The sequence below is a fragment of the Dioscorea cayenensis genome, chromosome 6 (genome assembly GCF_009730915.1).
Source record: "Dioscorea cayenensis subsp. rotundata cultivar TDr96_F1 chromosome 6, TDr96_F1_v2_PseudoChromosome.rev07_lg8_w22 25.fasta, whole genome shotgun sequence".
Lineage (NCBI taxonomy): Eukaryota > Viridiplantae > Streptophyta > Magnoliopsida > Dioscoreales > Dioscoreaceae > Dioscorea > Dioscorea cayenensis.
Genome location: NC_052476.1, coordinates 9,296,656 through 9,316,708, shown reverse-complemented (window position 1 = coordinate 9,316,708; position 20,053 = coordinate 9,296,656). Strand labels below are relative to the sequence as shown.

Below are 20,053 nucleotides of genomic sequence, written 5' to 3'. Positions count from 1 at the left end.
GAGTTTCAAAGCTTGAAACTCTATTCTCCATGTTCGGGGCTTGTTGTTGTTGAAAACCCGGTGGTGTTATGGCCTTTTGCTGCCCTTGGTTACTTCATGAGAAATTGGGGTGGTTCCTCCACCCCTAGTTGTAGGTGTTGCTATAAGGATTACCATGCACCCTTCCCGAATTGCCCACAAAGTCTACTTGTTCAGTTGGGGCTGAAGTAGCAAATAAAATAGAACAATCAGACGGCATATGTGAACCCCCACAACCATCACAACCCATGATCGCGGCCACCCTCGATGAAGTCAATGTGTCAAATTTCATGCTCAATGCCTCTACTTGGGCTGCTAAAGATGTCACCGCATCAACTTCATGGAGTCCAGCAGTTTTCTTCTTTACCTTTGCATTCCATTGGTAGCTATTTATGTCCATTTCCTCTACCAACTGTCGGGCTTCTTCGGGGGTCTTGTTCCCCATTGTTCCTCCTGCGTCGGAATCTAGAAGTTGTCTTGAACTTGGATTCAAACCGCTATAAAAAGTTTGAATGATCATCCATTTGGGGAAACCATACTGTGGACACTTCCATAAGAGGTTCTTGAATCGCTCAAATGTCTCAAACAAGGATTCAAGCTCCATCTGAACAAACAATGATATTTCATTACGAAGCTTGGCCCATTTCCTGGAGGGAAGTACCCTGCAAGAAAAGCTTTGACTGTTTCATTCATTGTCGTGATGGATGCTTATGGTAAAGAATGTAGCCACTGCTTTGCTCTTCCTTTTAGAGAGAATGGGAAAGCCCTCAATCTTATAGCATCATCCGTAACACCGTTAATCTTCAGCATGTCACAAACTTCCAAGAAGTTTTCAATATGGTTGTTTGGATCCTCATCGGCAAAACCATTTAACTGCGCCGACAGCTGTATGATTTGGATAAATGCTTGCTTTAGCTCAATGTTTGGAGCTGTAATCGAGGACTTCACAATACTGACGGTCTGGCGTAATCAGAAAGTGTTCTCTATTGTTCATTCTGTTCTGCCATGTTGTCAAAACCTTCAACTTCCACTTCAGCTAGATTTGACGGTTCTTGCACAGGTTCTTTACCCTTATGAGTGTACGTTTAAGTTCAGGATCATCTTCAATTAATAATATTGAAGGGTTCCCTCGGGTCATAACGTGGAGTTGCACCAAAACAAAGAAAACAAATCAGAACAATGATCGAATAAGAAGATGTGAAGTAGAATGAATGACGAATGATGGCTAAGATAATAAAGTGCAAAGTATCTCTAAATGCCTACTTCCCCGGCAATGGTGCAAAAAGTTGACAACGCCCTTCCGCTTACCTGGAAGTGCACGGGTTTGTCGAAGTAATAAATCCCGAGAGAGTGGGGTATCATATCCACAAGGAGTAAGGAATAAAAATACTAAAATTGCTACTTAACCAAGCGAAGATGAATAATGATTATTTTGATAAAGTGTAACGTAAGCAGAAATAAAAGAAACAAGAACGAGGCCCACGTAAGTAAGAGGAAAGGCAATTGATAGAAGTGGGGTACTAAGACAATACTCCCCCTAAGACTAATGTTTCAAGTCCAAGACCTACTAATATGCTTCCTAATTAATGCTTAATGAGTCGTGAAAATCCTAAAGCACACGGTCCAAAACCTAAGGTCAACCATGACTAACTCTACACTATGTCCCGGCGGAGAAATCGCTCAGTCTCAACACCTCACACTGTGCGAAGTTGCATGGAGTTCTAGGGATTCCAAGTGATAAGCCCTATTCCTATGTGTATATCTAACCCTTTGGTACAAGTGAAAGACCCCTAGTCACAATTTAGTCGGAGATACTAAAGTCACTTCAACGCTTCACTCTCTTGCTCGCGCAACTAAGTCCAACCGGAGTTCATCCTTTAGTTCTTCACTCTATTTTAACCACAAAGAACTCTAGGAATTGGAGGTCGGATAAATCACATCGGAGGGGAGAGGGGACGCTCTGCTACCTCTCGATTCACCCTCTCAACCATCTCTAATCTAGCTTTGTCTAACCCTCATGGTGTGTCACCCATCCACAAAGGTTTCCAAGATGAACTCTCAACCTTAGTGTCACTCTAAGGGAGAAATCATTCAACAAGCATTCAAAATTGTAACTCAATTAAAAACATCAATTAAGAAGGCAAAATAAAAGGTCAAAGAAACATTAACATCCTAGGGTTTACAAAATCCAAGTTCCCACTAGGGGTTTAGCTCTCCATGCTGCAAAATACAATCAATAATGAAATCGAAAGTAAAAACAAGTAATCCATAGGAAAACCACCTCAATAGTCGTGTCGATGGTCTTAAGGGAGCCTCGTCTTCTCCAAAGGTCCCCTTGTCTAGACTAGGGCACACCTCGAAGGATCGATGCTGATGAAAACTCCCCCAATAGCATTCTTCCAAGCAAAGCGCGGTGTGGAATCCGTAGAACCACTCTAAAGACTTGGCAAAAGCCTCTCCAAACCCTAGCCGACAGCCTCACAAAAGAAGGAGAAAAGTTGGACAGAAGGATGAAAGATTCCCCCAAAAAACGAGTTGAACAGTGGCTTAAATAGGGCTGGAATCGGGCATCCACATGTCCCTGTGGATTTTTGACAGGGGCCTGTGGAATTTCCACACGGTGTATTGCCACAGTATATTGCTACAGTAAATACACCAGTGTATTGCTATAACAGTGTCATAGATCGGGCGTCTGTAAACAGTAAATACAGCAGTGTATTGCTGCAGTGATTTTGCTATGGTACTCTGCCAAAACACTCCTAATTCCACACTTTTCATCAAGGCAACATAAAATGTCATAGATCGCAACTCTTCTTCAATCAAAGGCCTCATTGGTGAAGATCTTGCTATCAATGCACAAGTCGGGATACGCAAATATGACTGCCTTCGTGACCCTCCAACTCATTCTAATGACTTGAATATATAGAGGTTGGCATACATTCACGTATCATAGAGCCCCACTTGTGTCTTCGTGTTTGTTCCTTCCAAGATTCCACCAAATAGTGCGTTCACGATCTACTTTTGGCTTCTTTTCTTAATACTTACCTTCACAACCCTACATGCGCAAAAGAACACAAATACACATGTATTAGCGCTTAAACCTGATAAAAGTAATGCTCATCGTAAGGAAAGAACACTCCGCATTCTTAACACACAAGCACTTATCACTACTTAACTATAGTGAAAACCAATTTGTGATGTTGAATCAAAGTGTCAATGCATATAAAAGTAAAGAGAAAAGAGAACAAGCAAGAATAGGCATGAGAGATAATCGATAATAAAATGGGGTACTTTGACAATGCTCGCCTCTAGGACTATTGTTTGTCTCTTGGCACTTCACTCTATCGCGACCGCAAAGAACTTGTGCAACGTATGGGTAGGATAAATCACGTCGGAAGGGAAAGGGGACGTTCTGCTAACTCTCGACTCACCCTCTCAACCTTCTTCAATCTTGCTGAGTCTAATCCTAATGAAGTTGTCACCCCTTCAAAGGATTACCTAGATAGATTCTCAACCTTACTAAAACTCTAAGGGAAAATCAAATCAACAAGCACACGAGATTGAGACTTAATTAAAACATCAATTAAAGGAAGCATAATAAGAGTTAATGAAACAAAATCATCTTAAAGTTTACAAGTCCAAGCACCCACTAGGGGTTTAGCTCTCCATGGAGCAATACAAAATCAACAATGAAATCAAAAGTAAATGCGAGCAATCCATAGATTTTCCCCTTTGTCATCCATATCAATGGTCTGGTGAAGCCGCCTTGTTTACTCCAAAGGTTCCCTTGTCAAAACCTAGGGCCTACCTCGACGAATTAATGCCGACGAAGGCTCCCCCAATAGTTCTCCTCCAAAGGAACTCGATGTTGAATGCTGTAGAACCGCTCCAAAAACCAACAAAAGCCTCTCCAAACCCTAGCCGCACTCTCCCCAGAAGATGGGCGAAAAATAGCAAGAAGATCCCCAAATAAAACTCTCAAACCGGTATTTATAAGGCTGGAATCGGGCATCCACACGGGCGTGTAGAATTTCCACATGGCCCTCTGAATTTCCAGAATTTCTTTTCCTTGTGCACTGTAAACAGTAAATGCTAGAGTGATTTTGATATAGTGTTTTACTACAGTACAGTACTTCGCCGGATTGCTCCCGAATTCACTCTTTTCATCGAAGCTGCATGAATGGGCACATATCCATGCGGTCGATCATGTCGTGTCTTCAATGAAACCACATTGACGAAACTCTTGACAGTGTTGCACAAGTCAGAACATGTCACGCAATGTCCCGCTGGTCCCACACCTAACATACCGCTATGACAACTCAGGGAAGGTGAAACACCTGCCTCAACCCTAGATCGTAGTAGGGCTATCCTGTTCCCTGTACAATATTTTATAACAACAAGAAATAATTTAACAATGAGGACATAGAACAACAGTACTACACAAGAGAAACATTGTAACACAAGGAAAAAACATGGATAATCACAACACAGAAAGTGATAACAATAAGGATAACATCCCCCAAGCACTGGGTATAACTCGCATACATCACATAGTCCTGACTGACATAGTTAGGAATATCCAAAAGAAGTAAACCAAAATATGAAGGTAACATCCTAGTGAATCCTTCTAATGCATGTCAAAATGTTTAAGCATCATACACAACCAAAGAGGAACACAAAATAAACTCTGCCAAGCACTTCACGCTTTACCCCAATGTCGTGTGCTATATATTATCACCTGGGAGGAAAACAAAGAGGGGATGATTAACTAGGTTACTCAGTGAGGGGCTAAACTTGGAACTACTTCTCATACATAATTGAATAAAATTAAACGTTAAAATATGCTTCAATTCTCAAATTTATTAAAGGTTACTAAAATATGCTTCGATTCTCAAATTTATTAAAGGTTACTAAAATATGCTAAATCCATGCGAGTATGAAATCCAAATTCATACAATCCTTTAATAACTCATAGCTCAAAATGTTTAGAAATAAATAAATGAACAATTTAAAATAGTCAATAGTACCACAACTAGCATTGAAAACCCTCCATTCGCTAACAATGGCCTCGGTTAGGTTAGGAGCCACCAAGATGCTCGTATCTTGGTGTTAGCTGTTGGGGAACCCGTGTGGTGACTCCGGGCACTCAACCCTGGACACCTTTTAGGCTCTCTACGCGCCCCCTGAAAGGGTGAAACCTCATCTGAATACTCCACGCCACCCCAACTTAGTCGGCCCGTGGAAACTCTAACCCTTACTGTAGTTGGTATTGGGGATCCCCCCATGTCACCATTAAAACATTTAATTAACAATCCAACCCGTAGGCTCAATATAAACATGATAGTACAATTCTCATCAAGAGATCACAAGTTTTCGCATATATATACACTCCAAGAGTGAATGACTTGATTATAAGATCTTCAACGAAACCATTTATCATCAAGAACATCATATAATTGTAATTTTTGAAAATATACTTCAAATATAGCATCATCACAATGAATTTCAAATTGGTTTACACATGCATTTTTAGTCATTATAAGAAGAATATCAAGTCTCTCTTGAAATAAATAACTTGAAAATATATATTTCAAAATATAGGGTTTCTAATACGAACCCCGCCAAGAACTTGACGAAACCCGTAACAAGATTAGCCAAAATGATTGTTCTACCCTCAGGTTTAAGGGAGAAGTACCACGACCCATTGCTTATAGAAAAGCAAGAACCTTGGTATAGTGAGGACGCCACAAATGGGAGTGGGAGACCGTTTGATAAGTCAAGATGAACGCCATAGGACAAACCTTATAAGTTCGATAGTTCTTCGAAGAACCAAAGAGATTTCTCTCACTTTTTAATAATCAGCCAAAAGTCCTTTTCATTCCATAGTTCAGCCTTTATATAGACTATTACAAGAAATATTAAGCATTAAACTCCAAATATTAAACTCATGCATGCTTAGAAACAAGAAACATTAAATACTCATGCATGCTTTGGGATAATCACAAATTAACCATTCTTCTTTTCCAAAGCATGAAGTATGAGAAGAATTGATGGTGAGTTCTAATAATAGCTTTAATGATGTGGACCAAACTTTGTTCTTCATTGATGATAAGCTTGTAATCTTGTTTGAGTTTCACCTCTTGAATTAATCCAGCAAGAGCCTCCTTGAATTTCTTACCCAGACCTCGTGTGATTGGTCCAATTGTGACTTGAAGGGGATCATGACCCTCTTTGTTAGTTTTGGGCACATTTCTATGATTCCCCTCCTCTTGAATAGAATTTGCCCTCAAATCATCACCTACATCAAAAAGGATAGGTCAGCAATGTTAAATGTGGCACTAACATCGTACTCACCTAGTAAATCTAGCTTGTACGCATTATCATTGATACTCTGAAGAACTTGAAATAGACCATCCCCTCGTGGCAGTAGCTTAGAGCGTCGTTGTTTAGAAAATCTTTCCTTTCTTAAATGCAGCCAGACCCAATCTCCTAGTTCGAACACAACCTTCTGTCGCCCTTTATTGGCTTGCTTTGCATATTGCTCCGTCCTTCGTTCTATGTTGAGCCTTGCTTTCTCATGGATCTGTTTAACAAATTCAGCTTTTCTTTTGCCATCTAGATTTACACTAGGCAAAAGAGTTAAGTCTAAAGGAGTTAATGGATTAAAACCATACACAATTTCAAAGGGTGAAAACTGAGTACTAGAATGAACAGCACGATTATACGCAAATTCAACATGTGGTAAACAATCCTTCCAGGTTTTGATATTTTTTGAATTATAGCTCACAACAAAGTAGATAAAATTCTATTAACTACATCAGTTTGACCATCGGTTTGTGGGTGACATGTAGTAGAAAACAAAAATTTAGTTCCTAATTTACCCCACAAGGTTTTAAAAAAGTAACTCAAGAACTTAGCATCCCGATCTGAAATGATAGTTCTAGGCATACCATGCAATCTCAAAATTTCAGGAAAGAACAATTCAGCTATATTTGGAGCATCATCAGTTTTGTGACATGGAATAAAATGTGCCATTTTCAAAAATTGATCCACAACAACAAATATTGAATCCCTACCTCGTTTTGACCGGGGTAATCCTTTCTACATCACGTTTCATATGTGGCCAATAAAAATGTTCTTGTAAAACATTAAGAGTCTTAGCTACACCAAAGTGCCCCATTAATCCTCCTCGATGTGATTCCCTCACTAACAAATCTCGCATAGAACAATTAGGCAAACACAATTTGTTTTCCGTGAATAGATAATCATCATGTCTAAAGTATTTTCCAAATGTAAATTTCTTACAAGATTGATACACATTACAAAAATCATGATCAGAAGGATATAAATCTTTCATATGTTCAAAACCGAGAACCTTCGCATCAAGAGTGGAAAGAAAAGCATACCTGCGAAATAATGCATCCGCCACAACATTCTCCTTACCTTGCCTGTACTCGGATGACATATGGAAATGTCTCAATAAATTCTACCCATCGCGCATACCTTCTATTCAGCTTTTGTTGGCCCTTCAAATGCTTCAATGACTCATGATCTGTGTGAACCATGAATTCCTTTGGCCATAAGTAGTGTTGTCAAGTCTCTAATGCTCGAACCAACGCATATAACTCCTTGTCATAAGTAGGGTAGTTTAAAGCTGCCACACTTAGTTTCTCGCATATAACTCCTTGTCATAAGTAGCGTAGTTTAAAGCTTCCACACTTAGTTTCTCGCTAAAATATGCAATTGGTCTTCCTCCTTGCATGAGAACAGTACCTATACCCGAACATGAAGCATCACATTCAATCTCAAAAGTTTTTGTAAAATCAGGCAGAGTAAGTACGGGAGCAAGGGTCAATTTGTCCTTGAGCAACTAAAATGCCGTTCTTGCCCTTCCCCCCATTTGAACCCCACATTCTTCTTAATCATCTCCGTCAGTGGAGTGGCAATGCTACTGAAATCTTTTACAAACCTTCTATAGAAACTAGCAAGGCCATGAAAACTTCCAAAAGCTCCAACACTAGTAGGACTAGACCATTCTTGAATCGCAATGATTTTATCCTCATCAACTTGTATACTTGTTGCACTCACAAAAAAACCAAAAAATATAAGCTTCTCTTATTGAAGTACATTTAAAACTGATTTTAAGTGCTCAACATGATCATTCAAGCATTTGCTGTAAATAAGAATATCATCAAAATAAACAACAACAAATCTACCAATGAATTCCCTCAAGACATGGTTCATCAAGCGCATAAAAGTACTTGGTGCATTAGACAACCAAAAAGGCATCACTAATTACTCATATAATCCATGTTTTGTTTTAAACACAGTTTTCCATTCATCACCTTCTTTCATTCTTATTTGATGATACCCACTCTTCAAATCAATTTTAGAGAACATACTAGCACCATGTAGTTCATCTAACATATCATCAAAACGAGGAATAGGATGTCTATACTTTACTGTAATGTTGTTGATGGCACAACAATCGACACACATCCTCCAAGTCCCATCCTTCTTAGGAACCAAAATCACCAGAACAGCACAAGGACTCATGCTCTCCCTTACATAGCCCTTTGCCATCAACTCTTCAACCTACCGTTGCAGCTCCTTTGTCTCCTTGGGATTGCTTCTATAGGCTGGTCGGTTTGGGATGGTGGCAAGGGGAACAAAGTCAATTTGATGCTTAATTCCTCGAATAGGTGGTAATCCATGTGAAGCCTCCTCGAGAAAAACATCATCAAACCCCTACAAAAGTTCAACAATTGGTCAAGGAAAAGACATACTAAGGCTATTAGTATTCAAATATGCCTCTTTGTACAAAAGTACAATCATTGGCTGTCTCGAAAACATTGCTCGCTTTATCTCACTTGCCCTTGCATAAAAATTTTGTTGTTTTCTCTATGATTTTCCCTCAACAATTGAACTTTTCTTTTCTTTTTCTCTCTTATTTTTCTCAACTTCTCTCTGATTTTCAGTCTTTTTCTTTCTTTCATTTTCTCTCTTTTCGTCACTCTCTTTTTGTAATCTAACTTGATCATTATAAACATGTTTTGGTGTCATGGGAACAACAGTAATTGGCCTTTCAAGGAACACAAAGGAATATTTGTTTGTGTAGCCATCATGTTTCACTCCCCTATCAAATTGCCACGGCCTTCCAAGCAACAAATGTCCAGCTTGCATGGGTACTACATCACACAACGCCTCATCTTCATATTTACCGATTTGGAAGGAAACTTGAACTTGTTTGTTCACTTTCACTTCACCACTATCATTGAGCCATTGTTGCTTGTATGGCCTTGGGTGCATGAGTATTGGCAACCCCAATTTCTCCACTAAAGTAGTGATAGCATCATTTGTACAACTCCCACCATCAATAATCACACTACATACCTTGTTGTGAACAAAACACCTAGTGTGCAAATGATTATCCCGTTGCAATTCATTTTCTCCTTTTGTTTGCACACTTAAAGCTCCCCTTCCCACCAACAAATCACCATGAACAGCACATTCTTCCTCACCTTCAACCTCCAATGGGGGCATAGATGTAGTGTCCAACTCATCTTCCGTTTCAATATCACCATTATTTTGCACTACCATGACTCGTTCGGGCATTGGCTTGCTATATGACCTCTTCCTTAACATTTAAAACACTTGATGTCACGAGTTCGAGATGTGGACAAATCAGATTTACCTTGATAGTCACGACTCGATGGTTCTTGATTTAGCTCCGGTTTAGACTTGATAGCTGGTCCTCCTTCTATGCATAATTTGGCTTCCATGATTATGATGATCCAGAACCCTGGGCTGCTCTCATACTGCCCCTCCTCTTAAGAAGCCGCTCAACCTTAATTGCCATGTGCACCATGTCTTCCAACTCCACATAATGTTGCATCTCCACTCCATCTTGAATTTCTAGGTTTAGTCCACTAAAAAATCTAGCCATTGTAGCTTCTCGGTCTTCTTCTACATTACCCCGAATCATAGCAATCTCCATGTCCTTGTAGTAATCTTCAACACTTCGATTTCCTTGGTGAAGCCTTTGCAACTTTTGGTACAACTCAAGGTAGTAGTGACTAGGAACAAATCATTTCCTCATCACAACTTTCATGTTCTCCCACGTCTCTATTGGACGTTCTCCATTTCTTCACCTATTCAACAACAATTGATCCCAGCAAATAATAGCATAGTCAGAAAACTCAATAGCTGCAAGTTTTACCTTCTTCATTTAGGAGTAGTTGTGGCAATCAAATACTAACTCCACCTTCTACTCCCATTCAAGGTAGGCTTCAGAATCATGTTTTCCTTGAAAAGAAGGAATCTTCATTTTTATGCCATGGAAGTTGTTATCCTCTCGATTCCAAACCCGCCTATTTCGTGTATTCCTCCTATGGCTACCCACCGAGCCTTGTTAATCATCTCCCTCAGATCTACTCAATCCATCCTCCTCAAACCTCTATTCATGTCTTTCTCCTCCTTGATTGTGAGAGTGCAGCGAATCTTGTCTTGAATTTTCTATTATATCCAACCGTTCATGAACCTTCCCTAATTCTTGCCACATCAAACGCCGCATCTCTCAAATTATAGCCTCCATGAATAACTTTGTATCAACACCCTCTGAAGCACTTTTCTCATTGTTTTGAGCCATGAGATTTTTTTTTGTGGTACTCAACTAACAAAATACTAACAGATCTCTCTATCGGTTCTTATCGAACTAATCAAACTAAAATTGGAAAGGTCAAGCAACAATTCACACAAGAGCCTATCGTACGGTCTAGAGAAAGCAAAGGGTGATGTGAAAAAAAAAAAGATTGCGAAGAGAAGACAATGACTTACTCCAAGGAAAGGCATGTGAACAAAGGATTAAGGCTGTTTTTGAATTAAAAAGAACGGAGAGAAGAGTATTATAGATTTTTTTTTTTGGAAACAGCTGAATGAGAAGTTATTTCTTTCTTCTCCTTTTTTTTCCAAACTATCCCTCAAAGGTGCTTCAAGAGGAATAATAAACACTTCAAAAGGATAAGGAAGGAAATAACTGGGAGATCAAAGAACGATTAGTAAGATAAGTAAACCTGAGAATGGAAATTGAGCTCTGATACCAACTAATACGAACCCCGCCAAGAACTTGATGAAACCCGTAACAAGATTAGCCCAAACGATCGTTCTACCCTCAAGTATAAGGGAGGAGTACCACGACCTATTTCTTATAGAAAAGCAAGAACCTTGGTATAGTGTGGACACCACAAACGGGAGTGGGAGACCGTTTGATAAGTCAAGATGAACGCCATAGGACAAACCTTATATGTTCGATAGTTCTTCGAAGAACCAAAGAGATTTCTCTCACTTTTTAATAATCAGCCAAAAGTCCTTTTCATTCTTGTAACAGTCTATATAGTTCAGCCCTTATATAGACTGTTACAAGAAATACTAAGCATTAAACTTCAAATATTAGACTCATGCATGCTTAGAAACAAGAAACATTAAATTGTCAAGCATGCTTTGTAAGAAGAAACATTAAATACTCATTCATGCTTTGGGACAATCACAAATTAACAACACGTCTTTTCGAAAGCATGAAGTATGAGAAGCATTGTTGGTGAGTTTTAATGATAATAGCTAATTGATGATAGCTTTAATGATGTGGACCAAACTTTGTTCTTCATTGATGATGAACTTGTAATCTTGTTTGAGTTGCACCTCTTGAATTAATCCAGCAAGAGCCTCCTTGAATTTCTTAGCCCCACCTTGTGTGATTGGTCCAATTGTGACTTGAAGGGGATCATGACCCTCTTTGTTAGTTTTGAACACGTTTCTATCAGTTTCCAAATCACAGGTAATATATATAATCTTTACCAACAATCATGAAATAAGCTAAGTCATTAATCATCATGATTTCTAGATCCCACGGAAAACATTTCAAGAGTTTGAACAACAAGAAGTTTATCATTCAAAGGCAAGCAATTTAAGCATTAGAAAGCATGCATGATTTATAGCTCATGATTTAGTAAATCCCACTCACAAACTTGGCAAGCTAGAAACCTCCGGTGTTACTTCTCTACTGGCTCTTTTAATTTGCTTGAATTCCCACCTCCTAAAAGCAATTAAACAACCCAAAACAACAACCAAACATCATCAACAACTAGATCAACTTGGATGAATGAAAAATGCTCGAAATGTGAAACAAATTGTTCCTAAGGTTTGCTAAGCACTTTAACAAGAAGATCTAACAAGAATAAAACCCTCCCAACCATCAAAACTAGAAAGAAAAGCAAAAAAAACTAAACTTGGTTCAGTGCTACAGTAATCCTAATTTAGAACATGAAAGATATTTCTCAAATCTCAATGGATTCAAGGTTATACAACTTCAAACTTCTTCTATTTTTTAAATCCAAACAAAACCCATGATTATCCATGAATAACTTCAAAGAAAGTCCAAATAAGAGAGAAAAGGAGAAGATCAAATGAAGCACATCCTGATCTCAAAGCTTCTTAAAAACTCTAAGGAAAAGCACTTCTCAAGAGAGGAAGAAGAGATTTTTGAGTTTCTTCTTGATTCAAGGCAAGGGATGATGGGTTTGAGAAGTGGAGATGAAGGTTCTGGAGTAGGAGCAAAGTGGAAGAGAAAAGGTATCCCGGAAAGGTGTAGAAAGAATTTGAAAAAAAAATGAGGAAAAGGCATTTAAATCCTAAATTTACGCCCCATACTGACCCCCATATGGCCCCATATGGCCCGTATGACCTAGTTCAAAGTTTCTGGAATTTTCATACCAAGGTGCAGTGGCCCGTATGGACCCTGCCATGCCTATTCAGCCTATACAAAAATGGCTTTAAACGACTCAATTGGTGTCCGATTGACCTCATTTTTTTATTCTAACAACTTGGGATACCCTTAAGAACTCTCACACGTGAAAATTACTCAAGAAAACACATTGAAACATGAGGGAAAAGAAATACGCAAAAGTCGAATTGCCACAGAACATATGAGTGTGACTGCCTTTGTGCCTCTCCACTTTGTGTATTCATTTAAGCACAATGAAGGTTGGCACACACCCACATGTCTTTGAGCACAACTTGTGTCTTCACCTTTGTTCGATCCAAGAACATTATCAACAATCACGTCTATGATCTACTTTTGCTTCTTTTCTTCTAATTTTGTCTCCACAACCCTAAATGCACAAAAGAACACGAATACGCATGAATGAACTATAAAATCTATTAAAAATTATGCTCAATGTAAGAAAAGCATACTTCATATTACTTATAAACAAGCACTTATCAAAGATTCATAATGTTTTCCATGTCTCATTGTTGAAAACGTACGTGCCTGATCCATGGCACACACTTGAGAGACCCCCAGTGGAACTTCGAGAAGATTTGACGTTTGAAGTGAGACCTGTCCTTATCCTTGATCGGCTAGAAAAAAAGTGCTTCAAGGAAAGGTGGTGCTAGTTAAAAAAGTGCTTTCGAGAAGTGATCAGATTGAGGTGTTGACTTGGGAACCTGAACGGTTCATGATAGAGAAATATCCTCATTTATTTAGTAAGTCGGGTTAGCAAAAAAGTTTTACGACAATTTCTTTAAGGAGGGTAGAGTGTGGTACCCTATCCTGTTTTTTGACCTCATACTTTTTTAGATTCTTGTGCATGCAATAGGAGTAAATAGTCATTTCACACTAGTGGCATCCTTGCATGATTGCACAATAGGTTGTGTGAAAACTAGAAGAAAAACGGGGGCAATTCCGTCTTTTGGACCCCTTTCATTCTATTTTCTATTATTAAAGGCATTTTGGTCATTTCACTAAAAACATGAAATTGAATGAGAGGATAAGAACCTAACGTGGCTTTCTTTGTTTCTCTCATTCTTTCTTCTTCTTTTTCCTTTCTTTATTCCATTCGGCCGAACACCCTTCTTTGAAAAAAATTTCAACGAGCTTTTCAGACGAATCAATGCTACTACTCTCTTCGTCTCATTCTCTTGAGCTTGGTAAGACTTTGATCTAAGGTTTTTCCTTGACATTTTCCTCGTATTTCATCATTTTTGAAATCATTGAAAACCCAGAGATAAACCTTGGTTTGTGTTGCTTTTCAGATCAAATGGAAGCCAGTGTCGTTGTTATTCATTTGTGTGTATGTTTGTAAAGAAATTTTGTTATTTGGTGTTGTAAATCGGCAAGAAACAATTATTTAAAGGCCAGGTTACTGTAGGCATACTTTGGCTTTTCTTGTATTTCTTTAGTCCAAATCGAAGCCCTTCTTACTTGGAATCCATTGGAACTAGTTTTACTTCAGTTTGAGTTCGTTTGGGTCCAAAATAACATCGTTTTTCCCTAAAACATTAGAGTTACATGTTCGACATGTAACATTGCATTCACATGCAATTTAGTTTCCATTCTTGTGTTCATTGGTTCTTGGATTCATTGCTTGATTCTAGGTGGTGAAGCATCCTCCAAGGGGAAGGAAATTGCCGACCAGTGACCACCTCTCAAGGTGAGACGACTGGTTATGTCAGTGGTTCAATTCTTAATTGCATAGATTTAATAAGAGTATTATAGTATTTCTTTATATGCTTCATATCATAAATTTGATGATAAATCAAATTTCATTTGATATATATATAGATAAATAGTTATTTTGACCATGGAGTTATTTGGCAAAAATTATTCTAGCATACCTATGCATATGTATCATAAAAGAAACATGTTTACATGTATATGTATGTTCATGCAAATGGAATATGGTTTGATGTATATTTCCTTATTTAAACATCGTATGGTGGATTCTTTGAGTTGGAATTGGATAGAATTATATTGTGGTATTTAGTTTTGATGATTACAACGAACTTTAGTCTGACACTACAGTGGGGGTCCCACGTCCGTCCTGATGGGAGGCGGCGTGGTCAACCCTAAGTTTACCCTGGTCAAGAGGTGCGTGGAGCTATTGACTGGGGTTCTTAAATGTGAGAAACCCGAGGTCACCACAAGAGGTTCTCAGTAGCCAACACCAACGAAGGCAATATTTTTGAATTAAAAAGTCTTAAAACACCTTGGTGGTCCCATAGCTAGTCACGGATATGATTAGCTCAGGAATTATTTGAGGCCAATGTGTTGGAAAATGTTACATACCTGTACTATTTATAAACCATTGTGTTATCTATTAATTTGTTGAATACTTGGAAATCCTTTTATATGTTATTATTATTGTGGTTACCACTATTTGAAATACTTTATTACTCTGTTATATCCATGGTGTCACCACTCGCTGGGTAAAATCTGTTACCCACCACTCTCCTTTTTCTTCTTTCTCAGATTGCGACCTTGGACTGTGTTATTTCCAGAGAGGAAGAATTGCCTTTCTTTAGAGTTTTTAAGAGGCTTTGATGTAAGGATGTGCTTCATTTGATCTTCTCCTTCTTCTTTTCTCTCTTATTTGGATTTTCTTTGAAGATATTGATGGATAATCATGGGTTTTGTTTGGATTTAAAGAATAGAAGAAGTTTGAAGTTGTATAACCTTGAATACATTGTGATTTGAGAAAGATTTTTCATGATCTAAACCAGGGGTTACTGTAGCACCGAACCAAATTTTTACCTTGTGTTACCCAGTGTTTGGGGGATGTTATCCCTATTGTTATGAATTTCTGTGTTGTGATTATCCATGTTTTTACCTTGTGTTACAATGTTGCTCTTGTGTAGTACTGTTGTTCCATGTCCTCATTGTTAAATTACTTCTTGTTGTTATATTGTACAGGGAACAGGATAGTCTTACGTCGATCTATGGTTGAGGCAGGTGTTTGACCTTCCCTGGGTTGTCGTGGCGGTATGTCATGCGTGGGACCCGTGGGACGTCGCGTGACATGTTCTGACTTATGCAACGCTGTCAAAAGTTTTGTTAATGTGGTTTCATTGAAGACGCCACATGATCGACCTTTAGGATATGTGCCCATTCATGTGGCCTCGATGAAAAGAGTGAATTCGGGAGCATTCCGGTGAAGTACCGTACTGTAGTAAAAGCTGTATCAAAATCACTATAGCAGTACTGTTTACAGCACACAGGAAAAGAAATTCTGGAAATCCAGACGGTCGTGTGAATATTCCGCACGCCAGTGTCGATGCCCGATTCCAGCCCTATAAATACTGCTTTGAGAGTTTTATTTTGAGATCTTCTTCCTATCTTTCACCCATCTTCTGGGGAGAGTACGGTTAGGGTTTGGAGAGGCTTTTGCTTGTTTTAGGAGCGGTTCTACGGCATTCGACATCGAGTTCCTTTGGAGGAGAACTATTGGGGGAGCCTTCGTCGGTATTGATTCGGCGATGTAGGCCCTAGGTTTGACATCGCGTGACATGTTCTGACTTATGCAACGTTGTCAAAAGTTTTGTTAATGTGGTTTCATTGAAGACGCCACATGATCGACCTTGTGGATATGTGCCCATTCATGTGGCCTCAATGAAAAGAGTGGATTCGGGAGCATTCTGGCGAAGTACCGTACTGTAGTAAAAACCGTATCAAAATCACTCTAGAAGTTACTGTTTACAGCACAGAGGAAAAAGAAATTCAGGAAATCCAGACGGCCGTGTGAATATTCCGCACGCCATTGTCGATGCCCGATTCCAGCCCTATAAATACTGCTTTGAGAGTTTTATTTTGGGATCTTCTTCCTATCTTTCACCCATCTTCTAGGGATAGTACGGTTAGGGTTTGGAGAGGCTTTTGCTTGTTTTAGGAGCGGTTCTACAGCATTCGACATCGAGTTCCTTTGGAGGAGAACTATTGGGGGAGCCTTCGTCGGTATTGATTCGATGATGTAGGCCCTAGGTTTGACAAGGGAACCTTTGGAGAAGACATGGCGTCTTCGCCAGACCATTGATACAAAATCATTGTTGATTTTGTATTGCTCCATGGAGAGCTAAACCCCTAGTGGGTGCTTGGACTTGTAAACTTTAAGATGATTTTGTTTCAATAACTCTTATTATGCTTACTTTAAATGATGTTTTAATTAAGTCTCAATCTCGTGTGCTTGTTGATTTGATTTTCCCTTAGAGTTTCACTAGGGATGGGAATCTATCTAGGTAATCCTTTGAATGGGTGACAACTTAATAAGGATCAGACTTAGCAAGATTGAAGAGGGTTAAGAGGGTGAGTCGAGAGGTAGCGGAACGTCCCCTTTCCTTTCCGACATGATGTATTATACCTCTACGTTGCACGAGTTCTTTGCGGTCGCGATAGAGTGAAGTGCCAAGAGACAAACAATAGTCCTAGGGTGAGCATTGTACGAGTACCCCATTTTATTATCGATTACCTTTCTTGCCCATTCTTGCTTGTTCTCTTTTCTCTTTACTTTTATTTGCATTGACACTTTGATTCAACATCACAAATTGGTTTTCACTATAGTTAAGTAGCAATACTATGTGTTTCGAGCAACTATCCCTTGTGGATTCGACAACTCACTCACAGGCGTATTTTATTTCTTCTACGACCGATGCACTTGCAGTACACACACGCAAGGTGTGTCAATCTTCTCTAATTATGATGGAAGTTCTAGTCTATAAGCGACTAGCCCAATTCTTTCAAGTATCAGGAATGGCCTAATCCAGCGAGGATTTAGCTTTCCCCTCCTACGTAACCGTATTACTCCCTTCAAAGGTGATTTCTTCAGGAAAACTCTATCACCTACTTGGAACTCTAAATCTCTTCACTTGTTATCAGCATAATCCTTTTGTCGATCTTGGGCCACTTTTAACCTATCTTCAATTACCTTCACTTTTTCTGTGGTTACTTCAATCAGTTCCACACTTTGCAACTTTCTTCCATCGACTTCCCTCCAACAAAGAGGTGTTCGGCACTTACATCCATAAAAAGCTTCATAAAGAGCCATACCAATACTTCTCTTCTCCTGTTGTAAGCGAAATCCACAAAAGGTAGATGCTTGTCCCAACTTCCATGGAAATTGAGAACACAAGCCCTAACATATCCTCAAGTGTCTGGATCGTACACTCTGATTGGCCATCTGTTTGAGGATGGTATGCAGTACTGAATCTTAAAGTTGTCCCAAGCGCCTGATGAAACTTCGGCCTAAATTGAGATGTGATCCTTCGGTCACAATCTGACACAATTGAAATAGGTACCCCGTGGAGTTTTACAACTTCGCTTATAAATAGCTTCGCTAGCCTTTCTAAAGAAAATTTGGTATGAATGGCCAAAAAATGGGCCGATTTTGTCAAATGATCCACAATGACCCATACAGCATCATGCCCTTGAAGAGTACACGGTAACCCAAACACGAAATCCATAGTAATATGCTCTCATTTCCAATCTAGGACAAGAAAAGGTTGCACTAGTCTGCTGGTTATTGATGCTTCGCTTTTACTTACTAGCACAGTAACAATCTTGCTACAAACTCTGCGATCTTACGCTTCATTCCAGACCACCAATAATTTTCCCTGATCGTACGGTACATCTTAGTGCTGCCTAGATATACTGAATAGGTTGAGGAGTGAGCTTCCTCTAAAATAGCACTTCTAAGTCATGTATCCTTTGGAATACAAACACTTCTCTCAAATACAAGAATACCATCACTACGAAACCCAAATTCACTAGGTTCACCTTTTTCCAACCTCTGTATTTCTTTTATTAACACTTCATCTTCTTTTTGAGATTCTTGAATCTGCTTAAATAACGACGGTTTACAACAAAAGTTGCCAACAAAACTCCGTTTGACTCAATCTTAAGTCTTATATCCATGTCTCGAAGAACTACAAGTTGAGACAGATAAGATGCTGTAGCAGAAAGCTAGAAATGTTGAAGCTTCCTGCTTAGAGCATCTGCTTCAACATTGGCCTTCCCTAGATGGTAGTCAATCACCAAAACATAATCTTTGATCAACTCTAGCCATCTACGCTGTCTCAAGTTTTGCTTCTTCTGAGTGAACAAATACTTTAAACTCTTATGATTAGTGTAAATCAAACATATCTCTCCTTAGAGATAATGTTTCCAGATCTTTAGGGAAAAAACCACTGCCGCTAACTCCTAATCATGGGTAGGATAATTCAACTCGTGTTTCTTCAACTGCCAAGAAATATAAGCTATCACCCTCCCATCTTGCATTAATACACAGCCAAGACCCTGCCATGAAGCATCACTGAACGCTACGAACTCTTTGGCCACTGGTAGGCAGAGTGAGCACTAGCACTGAAGTCAGCCAGTTCTTAAGTTCATGAAAATTGCTCTCACATTTCTCATCCCAATCAAATTTTACCTCCTTTCGAATCGATCGTGACAATGGTGCAACAATATGAGAAAACCCTTCAACAAAATGTCGGTAATAACCTGCTAAACCAAGGAAAGTTCAAACTTCAGATACACTCTTTGGTTGTTCCCAATCAATAATTGCTTCAACTTTCTTTCGGTCCACACAAATTCATTTTTTGAAGACCTATGTCCAAGAAAGACTACTTCCTACAACCAAAACTCACACTTCAAGAATTTAGCATATAACATTTTTTGTCGAATGATCTGCAATACGGTAGATGATATGGTCTGAGGACTCTGTGCATCAGGTCCATGAAAGAAGCTAGGGCATTAGTCAGACCGAAAGGCATGACCAGAAATTCATAATGCCTGTATCGCATACGGACCACTGTCTTCGGCACATCACTCACCTTGATCTTCAAGACACCTTTGCCCCATGCAACTAATCAAACAAATCATCTATTCTGGGTACAGGATACTTGTTCTTGATAGTCACTTTGCTTAAGTATCTATAATCTATACATAATCTGAGATAACCATCTTTCTTCTTCACAAAGAGAACTGGTGTACCCCAAGGTAACATACTTGGGCATACGAACCCTTTATCCACCAAATCCTATAATTATTCTTTTAACTCAAGTTATGTTGGTGAAATGCAATACAGAGGAATGGAGATTGTAGCAATACCCGGTAGCTAGTCAATAGCAAACTCAAACTCTCAATCCGGAGGTAATCCAGGCAATTCCACAGGAAATACATCCTCAAACTGCTGAACAATGGGGACATCCTTGA

At 39.1% G+C, this 20,053-nt stretch overlaps 1 non-coding gene across 1 annotated transcript; it reads left to right on the top strand.

Annotated features, from left to right (window-relative positions):
* The first annotated feature begins 548 nt into the window (after positions 1–548).
* On the top strand, positions 549–655 carry LOC120264118. Its single transcript, XR_005537295.1, has one exon. It is a non-coding gene; the product is annotated as a small nucleolar RNA R71 (small nucleolar RNA).
* The last annotated feature ends 19,398 nt before the right edge of the window (positions 656–20,053 follow it).